We start from the raw sequence: 13188 nt of genomic DNA on the forward strand, positions 1-13188 counted from the left end.
CTAACGCGAAAAAGTTTACGGGGAAATCTGAGGAAGTATTTTAGGATCATCATTTTCGATTACAGTCAATATTAATATTATGTTTGCATTATTAATGTTCAAATATTTGCAAAATGTTGTAAAAGTTCACATACTCTTGGTTAGAGTACGCATATGTGCAAAAGATGCAAAAACATTAAACAACCGTCGAGTGAATTAATAAAGCGCCTTAACATTGCGAGGCGGCCACGCATTAAACGACACACAACAACTGCAACATATGCAACACAACTGCAGCAACGCCAACAATGTAACTACAGGCTGGCTGGCTAGCTAGCTAGCTGGCAGATCGGAATAAACCATGCCACATGTGGTTGGTTGGCTTTTGGGGCCGAGGCTGGTGCCTGGGCCAATAGATGCCATAACATGACTGACCAAGTCGGAGTGGAGTCGACTGGTGGCATCTGCACTCCACTCCACTTTAGCCGAGGGCAAACATTTTGGAATTGCAATTTTCGACTTGATTTCAAAGTGGACTCAGAGCCTCAGAGCGTGCACAGTAAAAAATACTTTCTGCAAAACTGAACTAATACTTTTCTTGATGAACTTCAAATGGGAGAGGAACCAAGACCAATATTGAGAATCTTTCCGCTTTAAATACATGAAACGAACTTAGAATTATGAGATGATGATTATGATTTGTATCAAAATAACAATTGGTAGACCTAATTTTGAAAATATATTGTGGTATTGTATCGAAGCTTTGATTAACTTACTTTGAAGAATGTTATCAACTAAATATCACAAGAAATTGAGTTGAATCCCACTTTTTTTTTCAGTGTAGGGAACTGCGCATTGTGCGCCTTTTTTTTTGCTGTGGTAACACCTACTGAGTGCAAAATGGAACCTGCTGCGGTGGGCGGAGAGGGATAGGATTGGGGGAGACGTGGGGCTTTTGGGGTTAGAGCAACTGTTGGCTTTGGCACACGCAGCAAGTGTTTCGATTTATGTTTTTGCGCCTCAAACGCAGTCAAAACACAGCGTCGCAGTTGCAGTCTCAGTCTCAGTCGCAGTCGCAGTCGCCATTTCACTCGTGGCGTTTTCATTCAAAATATTTAACCATGCGGCTGTCCCGAGTGTCCAGCGGAGCGACCACTTGTTGCTCTTTTATTCATTCAATTTGTCAGTTTTTCACTAGGCGCGTTGTGCACAAAAAGCGAATCCCGTCCGTTTCCCGGCCAGAGAGTCAAAAGGTTATCGCCACACTTGCAGCATTTTTACTGCCATCATTATCATCATCATGATGTTGATAATGATCGTGCGCTTGCAACATAACGCCGCTGCCATAGCCATAGCAACAACAAATTATTAGTGGTAATATTTGTGAAATATTTGTTTTCTAATCTGTAAACACCAATCATATTAGCAATTTGAATATGACAGCAGCAGCAAACAGTAACAGGCCGTTGTTGTTGTTGTTGCAGTTGTTGTTGCAGTTGTTGTTGCAATTGCAGCTGTTGCATTTGTTTGTGTTGCATTTTTCTGGGCTGGTCAAATGGTCAGCGCTTGTGGCAACAGCTAGTTGCTCGTTGCAATAGATGTAGTGGGTGGCTGGGTAGGTGGGGCTAGTGAGTTATTATCTATTCAATTGTTGCACTTGGCTGCTCGGCTGCTTCCTTTGGGGCTGGCCAATTAAATTGAACGTGCGCTGCCTTTGATACCGCAGGCTTAGCAGTTAAGTTGGGATGAATTCTCTGATTAGCAAGTGTTTTTATATTATTTGTTTATTTTCTTTTATAAAACAAGTAATTGTGCTCTAGTCGGAATTGTGCCAAGCAAAGGAGATGCCCTGTAACAAGCTTTGAATTAGGGCCAACATACATTTGTAGTTATTTACGTATATAAATGTGGGTTGAATTGACAACAGAAGTTTGTCATTTTCTGCCCTTGATTAACTTCACAATACATGTTATATAAATAAAATTTTGGCATCAGCAAAAGCATAAGCAATATTTTGAGCAAAACAACATTTATGGTGCGCCACAAATAATAACAAATTCAAAACTCTTACTTCAAATTACAAGGTCTAATAATATTCGCATCTAATAACCGATTAAATAGTATATTAGCTAAATATCAACGACATATACGTGGGAATAATTAAATGCCTCAAAAATAACTTAAATAAATTGAGTAAAATGTTTTTGATTGAAGTGAAATAAAAAGACAAAATGGATTTTAAATGAAAAACCATGTTACATATTTAACAAATTTGGAACCGAATCGCTTTTCGCTTTGCGGCCAAGTTTTGTGGAACGTATCTAGGCCGTAAAGCGAGGTATAAGTCTATACATAAAACAAGTTAAAATTATTTTTTTTTAAATAATTTAATAATAAATAAAATTTAAATAATTTAAATAATAATTTTATTTGCTTGTAGAAAACATGTACTTCAAATTGGTGTCTGACTCTTAAAGTGTTGAGCGGAATAATATATTAATTTTGAGTTATTAATTTTCAGTTATTTCATGTCGTCGGAGATGCTTTCTGACATCTAATCATAAAGATACACTCTTAAAAAATTTAAAATAATTTTAAACGATTATTGCCTTTTCAGCTAAAAGTTTTTGAGTGCCATATTTATTTTTTTTAATATGTTGATCAACAATATACAATATAACAGCATACACTTGCGCAGCTTAATGTTATCTTCTTAAACGTTTTTATTGTGTATAGGGTATCAGAAGAAACTCTTGTGCATTTATTAACCGTCGCTTATGAAAAATTCCGTGTTTATTTGTGCTGCTCGTTAAGCCCGTCGCCTTACCACATCTTTACAACACCTTAAGAGCATCGTTGCCCAGCTAACCGACTGGATGGCTGGTTGGCCATCATGAGCAGATGCATTGGCTGCCATTAGCAAACCAATTGACATACTCCTGACTGACAACTCGACAGACTATAACAGGCAATGTGCAACAGGCGACGTGCTACAGGCAAACATGCAGTTGGCAACTTGCAACTTGTAACTGGCAACTGGCAAAGTCTGCAGCTAAGTGCTGCAAATTTATCATTGGGCTGATCGTTGTTGCAGCTATTGCCAAAAATGGCACAAATAACGACATAATTTGCAGATATCAGACACAAACACAGACAGAGTCGGAGACTGAAACTGCAACGAAGATTTGATCCCGCGACGACAACAACAACAACAACAGCAGCAAAGTATGCAAATTGCCGTTTGATCTCCTCAACGCAGCGCCCCCAAAAATGGTGTCCAAAATCGTTAGCCACATTTGAGCTGCATCCGATTGTCAGTTACTGCAAGCTCTACATACTATACACAACCGGGCATAATCACTTAGTAATGAGCTTCGACTAATGAACGGAAATGTAAGCAGCTGCCAAAATGCGTACAAGTCTGTATAATCAGTTCAGATGCAACCAATTCTCATGAATTTTCTTTGATATATTTTTATGGGAAACGTGAAACAACTCAAAGAATGCCCATGATTATGTTCATTTGAAATCTGCTGCTTTTGGGGTCTATATAGATAGAATCAATTGAATATATTTTTATCTTGACATTTATTTAATACACATTATTAATTTCTGATTGAACTAAAGACACCTAAAAGTGTATTAATAAAAACGTTTTAAGTCTCAAGTATTTCCTTCGCACAAGTCATTTGCTAATGCCACTGTGTGGTTGCTGTTGCAGTTAGTTTAAAGACTAACAATTAAACAAACAGCGCGAAAATTGACTGTACCAATTGCGGAATATGCCACTCACTTAATTTGCAGCCTTTGATCTGCTGCTGCTGGAATGACATCATCAGTGTGCAACAAAAGCGTTTAGCCATGGATGTTTTGAATGGCGTTTGAAATAGCTAAGAGTGTTGTTGGCCAGCAAAACACGGCCAGATCAAATACATTTTTTGTGTGTTTATAAATATGAACTTGAAATGCGAACGCTGCGGATCATTGAAATTCCATATTAAGTGCAATTTGAAATAGAGTCTCTTCGTTTTTAATAGCAGCTCCCTTCCCCCCAGCCCCATCCATGCCCCCTGGCAAATGGCATGGTAATTACTCGACGGCGGCGCATTGCGATTTGAGCAGCAAACAAGTCAAATTGTGCACCGGGCGCAATTAATCAGTCGCTGGGTCGTGCCTGACCAAATGTTTTTGTCTTAATGATGCCGGAGCCTGGCTTTAACGGCCAAGTTAACAGTTTGACTGCCTGACAGCCACCTCTCTCCCCCTCGCAGTTGCACAGCTAACCAACGTGCTTGCTGCTCGCTACGTTGCTCAAATATGACCAAAGTCAAAGGTCTACCGACTGCAACTGCGCCTAATGTCTCACTTATGGTCAACCGGGTTGCGTGAGAATGTGCTTAAGAGCTACAATTTGGCACTCGACTTATAAACAGCAGAGGGAGAGGATAGGGGCAGCTATGGGTAAATCCAAACTGAAACAGATACTTTCTAGTTTTGCTAATTAAACGTTGGAGGCATCCACATAAAAGTTGATCTGTTCTTTTATTACAAAGAGTGGTATTAACAAAGACATTACTATTGAAAGCACAACCGTTGAAATATTGTATTACAGCTAATTCGATTTAAATTTATTGTTATGCTAAACTCAACAAACAGGTGTATATTTAATTTGATATCGATACACAACTTAAATTTATCTAAATACTATCATTATTTTAAGTTCAATACTCGGCTTATAGAATGGGAAGATATGAAGTTTTGAGGATCAGAAGTCTCTAAAAGCTAGTCACTCAATTTTTATTCGAATTATAGAAAGTTCGTGAGAGATAATTTACAGTTGGGTATGATCAATATTGGTATTGAGGTATTTAGCTCAACAATAAAAAATAATATTATTTACAAGTAAAGTAGTACATACATATTTTAATTGAATGTGGAAAAGCCTATTCAAAATGATTTAGTTTTTTGATTTTGTTGTTATTTGTTTGTTTGTTTTTTTTTTTGTTTACTCCAAAATAATGATGATGCTGAAGGCATATTGGGATAGATACTGATCAGCGTAACAACCGTTCTACTTATTAATATGGCCTACTCACCAAGAAACAGATATAAGCTTACAGTTATTTTAAATCACACGCAAAATTGTTTTGTTGGACTATAGATATGCAAACATCTATGTTACTATATGATATCATATAAATGCGATTCAATACGCACGATATGCCGATGCAGTGCTCTAATCTGTGGCCCGAGACAATATCTTGATGGATCGTTGCATTTATCGGGGCAGCCGTAAAGAGTAGCTGGCCGATTAGTCGTCGCCTCCTGTGTAAATGTAATGCCGATAATTTGGCTTGAATGCGTGGCCAATTGGGGACTTTCGTCTCTGTCGCGCATTGCGAGCTAATAACTCCACTTGAGCGCTGACCGGTGACGGTTAATCGTTTTGTTGTTGTTGTTATTGTTGCTGTTGTTGCTGTTGTTGTTGCTGTTTTTGTTGTTGCTCGTGGTCGTGGCAGCCGCTGGTCTAATCCTAATCAATTTTGAACGCCTGACGAGGCGTCATAAACACGCTTTAAAGAAAATCATTTCGCATGAGGAGAGCGCGCCTTTACATTTAAAACATTGCCAAAGTGTTACAATTTCCATTAGTTACAGTTATTTGGCTTTGGCCAAATGTGGTCGCCAGTGGCGCAACCACTACACCACCAGCACCGCTCCAAGGCAGCACAATTATCAGGCAGCGGCAACGTTGATTACGATGATGGATTATAACACTTTGTACAGGTGCTGGCCAGCCAGCCAGTCGGCCCGTTAGCCGGTTAGCCCGTTTTGCCTAGCCAAACTACTGCGAATGGGCCAACAGCGCCAATTGAATCCGTAACTGCCAGCCAAAACGTGCAATTTTCACACTGAGAACTTAGCTTGGACTTAAATGAAAACATTTTAAAATACGAAACTGACATTAATATATAATTGTTTTTTTTTTTTATAGATAGTTGCGGTATATATACATATATATTAAGGATTCATTTTTCAAACTTCATTTTATTAAAGCTTTGGAAATTCTCACCTAAACAGTTCATGATAAGAAATCAGAATTATTAAAAATATTTTATGAGTGACATAGATTTCATTTATCACTAACAAAAAGAAAAAAATCCTAAAACATACAAAGTTCGGCATTGCATTTACAATTACATCAGTGCTCAGTGTAGTAGGTGCTGCTAGGGAGACCAAAAAGGCAAACAACATTTGCGTTGTGTGTCATATCGATTATGTCGACTGCTGCCTGCCGGCTGAATGTAATCTGTGGCCCGAGTCTAGAGAGTGCAACAACTTATTGAAGCAGCCACAGTCGCAGCCCTTCTTGCCCTGAGTCACGTTTTGGCCATTTAAGTCGACAGAGCGATGACGACGACGACGACGACGACTGTGTGCTGCTTATTTGCCATACAAATTATGCACGAAACGGGCCACAGAAATTAATTTAACAGCTTGACAGGATTAAGCGGAGCCGAGCCGTCGAGCAGTCGCTTTCGAAGGTGTTACAAATTCCAGTGGCATAACCAAACGCTCGCTGATTGGTCACAAGCACAAGTCATAATCAAAGATCCGGGCTGCCCCTTGAAAAACCAAAAACCCTCAGGCCGTGTCGGATGCATCCAATTAGCGGCAGCAGCCACAGCACAGCACAACACGTGCTTCATCCACATAGAGTAGATTGACCTCGCCAAGAGCCAAATAGAGTAGAGTAGTCTAGAGTAGACGGAGAGAGAGAGAGAGAGAGAGAGAGAGAGAGTTGAGCGATGCTGCTGAGGCAGACAACAGGCACACACAGGTGCTTCGCTGCATCCATCGATCTGCGACCGCTAATTGAGCTAGCCAATGACAAACACAAATGCCCCGGCCCAGCCCAGTTTGGACTGCAACTGGTCTCAAGACGGCTTAACGATCATTGACTGGCCCATTTGCTGTATAAAGCGAATATGCAAATATGCCGCCGATTAGAGAGCAGACTACACTACACTCAACAAAATGAAGGGTATACTCTTGGCAAATAACTAGCCAATAAGGTTATATTAGCTTCTCGTAGAATCATAATACAATTTCCTTTATAAATTAAATCTTGCAACTTTTACTTTCTTGAGTAAAAGCAAATTCTTTAATACCTTGTCGAGGATAATGCGAATGATATTCAATTTGTTCACTGATGAACTATTATATTATATTATTATTAATTAGGAAAATTGAACTGGCATAAAAGTGTATTTTATATGATTAGCGCTTTCTTTTTTGCTCTGCCAGAACAGAATATCTTGCAGTCAAAATTGAGAATTAATCGGTATATTTACTGTTTTACTTTTAATATTGTGGCATCAAGGAGATAAACTCCCATTATTTTGATTTTGAACAGTGTATTAACTGGTAGCCAACTGGCGTCACACGCATCCAGAAAGTCAGCCCGCTGGCGATTAATCAATGATAAATCCGAAATAGATAAATGATGCAGCACTGGAAATGTCGCAAATTTGTGTGGTCCCTGCCAGCAACTCACCTGTTGCTGCTGCTGCTGCTGCTGCTGCTTATGTTGTTGTTGCTGTCTACTGGATGGTACTGGTACTGGTGCATAGCAAAGGTTTTTCGACCCTGTAGCGGGTGCAGGCAGGCCCGAAAGATAAATGCCCCGCTGATGATGCTGACAGTGGAGCAGCACAATTTGACATTGTCAACGTTGCAGTACTATTTTTCATGTGCCATGGAATTTCCAAATGGAATTAGATCGCATATTTTCGTCTTTTTACGGGAAACTCTTTTTTTATGGGCATTGTTCGATTTGCATCGTTCGGTTAATTGTGGCCGCTATTTCGGTGGCCAATTGTGGGTGGCAGTCGACCAGCCGAATTGGGCATGTGGTCATGTTAAAAGCGCCCAAACTGGTTTACAGCTAGGGATTTGCATAGTTAAACGGACACAGGTGGCAGACAGGAGATAAGGCTGGATGAGAGGGGTAAGAGACATTTTGGATGCCTTTTGGCATTCGTTAACTGAGTGTGCTTGGCTAGCCGGATATCTATATATAGCCAACTGGTGTGATTTTGATTCATGGCGCGATTATATGTGCGCACGCAGTTTATCTTCTTTTTTCACACAATAACCCCGAACAGGACAGGCCACTTGTGGGACGAGGGGGGGCAAGGAGAAGCCAACTCAAACTCGAACTCTCCTGGCATACAGTAGCCTCGCAGCATGCAGCGTTTTTGCTCCTCTCGCGCCTTGTGGCACTTAACATTTTATTGTTAATAAAATATATTACAAGGCGCATTACAAAAGGCCAATGCGACCGCCGGGCCAACCAACCAATGGCTCGTTGAAGGCAGATAGCCAGCCAGGAAGGTAAAAAAAAAAGAGCAGCCAACGCGTTAACGAAATCATCTGCAATTGCCGCAGCACATTCAGCAGGGGCAACACCACCACCACCACCACCGTCACTTGCCCTCCCCTCGTACTTTCTGCCTTTGACTGTCGCGTGAGTTTGTGTCGTACATTTAACGCGTGACTTCTTTTAAAAATTGTTCATAAATTTTGCGTTTAACAGTAGCAGAAAGGCAACGGCAAAACCTAAAAGGCAAAAAAAATATATAAAAATAAAAGCAACTACAAAAGCGTTGAAGGCGCAGCTGGAAAATAATTCGTAAACTCAGATTAGTCCAGTTTGGGGCTACAAGTATTTCAGTTGCTCTACCAAGCAGGCCACAGAATGGATATCAAATTCAGTAAACTAATTTCCGAAAATCAATTAGTTCAATAATCAATTCAAAAACTATAAAATCTATATCAGTAATAAAAAATGGAATACATTTTGTGGGGCAAGTATCTTAATAAATTAACAAGTAAATCGAGTTAGACTTTCTCTACTGCATTGGGCTCTACAAGAACTGCTGAGAAATATCGCTCAAGAAATGATTATCAAGCTTTAAGCTATTTTAAAATTGTAAATATTGTATTTTATAAATATTGGTTGTAATACATTGCAATGCCTTGTAGCGTATACTAAAGTCTTAAGCCCCTGCTCATCCCAAGTTTAAACTCCAATCATTTTTTTTTTAAAGTCAATTTAATTTTTTCAATAAAATAAAATGAGTTCACATAGCCGACAGATGCGCACCTTAACAACCAGTTAAGGCTGCAAATTGATTGCCATATTGGTTTGTTTTAACATATTTCATTATTAATCATCATCATCGTGATCATCATCATCATCATCATCGTCATGAACGCGTGTCAAGCAACTTTACCTTTCGCTCATTTAAATGGCAAGCGTCCAAACCAAAATAATTCTAATTAATAAATATATGTATAAAATGTAATCAGCATTGTTAATTAGGCACATCCGCTCAAAAATGCTCCCCCTCCAATCCACTTCAGTCCACTCCTCTTCAGTTTTGCTACGCTGCGTTGTCACCTCAAGCGAGTTTCATTCATAAAAAGTTTCGCTCGATTCGAATTAATTTTTTTTTTATATCTTTCTGTTTTTTTTTGTAACTTTGGATCTTATTTGCAGCAGCGGCAGCAGCAGCTGCCGCCCACATGCCGCATTTGCATAGTTTGTAAGCCAAGACAAGTGATCATGTAGTAAAGAGCACAAAATCGTTAAAAAAATGATTTTTCGATCATTCAATAATGAAATAAAATACCGGTTTACTGACTGCGGTTTCGATTATGAAACTGTGTTGTTTTTATGAATGAAAAACAACAACAACAACAACAACAGCAACAATAACAACAGCATCGGCAACAGCAACCGCAATACTTTGTCATTTACGTGAAATTTGCATCGGAGAGTAACAAGTTAAGTGTTCGAACCTAAGACTAACAATTACTCATACGTCCCATTGAGCTGGTATCTAAGGTGAATATTTAGTTCCGGCAAACTAATTACCAAGGCAAATCTTCTTAGCGAAATGATGCAGCAAGCCAATGAATCAACACTTCCGGTGGAGCAAATTCACATTTCGATGATAATCTTGTTGTGGTTTATATTGGGATGCAGCCATGTGCGGACAGGTGCTAGCTTAATAGGTAAACTGAATCATTTGCAAAGCTAATATATACAAAGCTTAACAAAGCATACATTATGTTTATTTCCTAGACTACCCCGTAAACATTTACGATGGGTGAACAGGCAGATGTAAACATCTCCGATCCCATTTATATATATATGATTATTATTTGAGTAATAAAGTGTGCTATATATGTTTGTGATTGTTTCCAAAATATTATATTTAGTTGACTTTAGGATTAACTAGCCGTGTAGTACATATTTATAAGAGAATTATGAATAAATTATACAAATTTATTAAACATAAATCTGGTAATTTGTTTACGCTTTACAACTTAAATCACGTATCGGATGTTGAGTTCACCAAGTGGCACAAGCTACAATAAAGTGATAATAATGATGTCAGCATTTTGCTCATTCAATGAATCAATGAACTAAGACTAAACCACTTTTTTCGACATTAACTAATGAAAAAAGCGATAAATAAACCTTAAAATGGTACAACTATACAAGGTGAAATATTTATGTATTATCCATACATTTCGGATTATTCTAATCAAAAATGAATGGAGAAAAATATGATTTCAAATACAGTTTCTGAACTTCCATAGTTCAAGAGCTGAAACAATCACTTTTAAATTGCTCAACTACTGATGAGCTATTTAATAGTTATACCTCTGACAGGACCTTTTTTACACATTTTTAATTATTAAAACACTAGAAACAGAGTACAAGGCAGTTGTGAAAATTTCGACTGTAATTTTCTATCATTTTTTTCCACCTGCCTGAGATGTCAGGTGATATTGATGTATGAAATATTAAAAGATCAAACAATTGTGTTTGCTGCGAAATAAATCAGTACATGAGCAGTACACAAAACGAGTGTCTGTGCAGACATTGAGCGACTTTCCAAAAACAAAAAAATTAAGTACATAAGACTGCAAAGACGAGGTCAAATCGAAGCTGTGCAATCGATTTTGCATGGCAGTTGACTGACGGACTGACTGACTGGCAGCCAGGCAGCCAGGCAGGCAGGCAGTGCAACGATCCAACGATCGGTGGATTGGACAGGCAATTTGTAGACTTTTAAAATAGTTTCACAAATGGTACAGCAGCCAAGTAGACAGCCACGGCAGCAAAGACGGCAAAGACTCGACTGGACGTTGAATCTGGCAACCTGTGGCAGTTGCTACGATCGCGGCAGCGATCAACAAACAAACAACAACACACACAAAAAAGCGCATGCAAATTAATAGCCAACTCTGGCCGAAAAATTAATTGATCACTCGAGACAGCAGTAACAGTAACAGAGTGTAGATATTGCAAACTGACCGATCGATAGCCGATAGTTACGAATTTGTGCTGGTAAGTGCCCGCATATTTGGCCCGATCATATTATGGCCAAACTTCCTGAGGTGGTAGTAGATCTATGCAAACCCGTTGTGTCTGTTTTTGATTGTCTGGTGAAATGTTTGAAATGTGTTTTTATTTTTTTCATGGCTCAATTAACAAATTTTTCAATTAACATATTCACGCAATAATTGCGGCGAGCTGGGCGGGGTCCACCCACGCTATTTGCTGTGGTCAGCGGTCGGTGGTGCTGCCCACGTTCAGCGTTTCAGACACGTGTCAAACTTCCGATCATTAGAGGCGCATCGCTGTTACGCCCACACAGTTGCAGCGGCTAAGACCAAGCCCTAATTAAAACTACAGACAAAACAATTTTAATGCCACACTTCGTATTTTTTTTTATTGAATACATTTTTTTTTTGTTTTTTTTTTTTTTGAAGGCCCAAAAAGCATCTTGATAAATGATGGAAAATGCAGTTTAGCGTGTGCCACCAGACACAATAGATATTGAGATTAATAATCGAAACGAAAGAAAATCTACAACGCATTTACTGCGTTGGCGATCGCCGATTAAAGATTGTCTAATGCTGCATAATTAATGACTTTTTGGAAAAACCACCAAAATTTGTCGGCCAATCTTGTGGATCTCCAAATAAGACAAGGCAAGGCAACAAACTCGTAAGCTGGTGGATAATATTGTTTTTTCATAGTAAAATCTAAAATTATTAAATTGAAATTAAGATGCACTACTATGTATATTATTTATGGAAGCAATTTACATATACTACATTAGAATGTTTTGAAGAGATTTATATAAAGTAGTCTATAAAGCCAAATCATGCCTAAGCTAGACATAAAATTATTAACTTATTATTTGTTTAGAAAAATCAACAATTAACTGCATTTGGATCTCATGCCAAACAAAATGTATCTGATAACCACTTCAAAATGATATCAGCTTCACATTTCTAAATCAAAGTGTAGATCATTTTTATAAAACAAAACAAAGTTGCAATCATTTGAAATTATGCTGAAATTTTATTTACTTTAAAAAATTAAAGGAACGATTTTAAATTCGAAATTATAATGCCTAATGTATGGCAGAGTGTGCAGATTTTAATTGAAATTGCCACAGAAATCATATCTCAAATGTGTTGCAATCGCTGACGGACCAACCCAACAATGCCGCCACCAGACTCAAGCAACTCGGCCAACAAAAGGCCTGCAGCCACTGGGACTAAGCCAAACTCATTGCAAATACACCTAAAATACACGAAAAACTTATTACATTTTTTATATATTTATATATACAGAGAGAAATAGTATATATATAATTTTAACTTGGGTTGCATTATCGTCTAATTGCATCGCCAGCGCCGACGTCGATGCTTGTGGCATTTGGCGCGTCAACAAACGAGCCGCCAACGCGGACACCGCCGCTAAAGACCCAGGGTTCAACTGTGCAGCACCACCCCCTCCTCCCACCACTACAACAACTGTAGCCGACTCACCGATCCTCAGTGTGGATTCGACCGCGAGCCGTTCCATTCATCATTTTTCGTTTAGTGACGCGCGTGCCTCGTGCGGCCCAAATTGACGACGGCTCTTGATGTTGTTGTTGTTTTTGTTGCTGATATTGTTATTATATTTTCACAGATTTTCGAAATTAAGACGTCATGATCTTGTCGGTGTTCAGGTCTTGGTCTTCGTTTCGGTTTCGGTCATAGTCAGGTAAGAATGGTATTCTTTCTTAGGCTATGAGTACAACATTTATTGCTTTCAAAAGGCACTAGCAT

Source organism: Drosophila grimshawi, unplaced genomic scaffold (assembly GCF_018153295.1).
Source record: "Drosophila grimshawi isolate 15287-2541.00 unplaced genomic scaffold, ASM1815329v1 contig_311, whole genome shotgun sequence".
NCBI lineage: Eukaryota > Metazoa > Arthropoda > Insecta > Diptera > Drosophilidae > Drosophila > Drosophila grimshawi.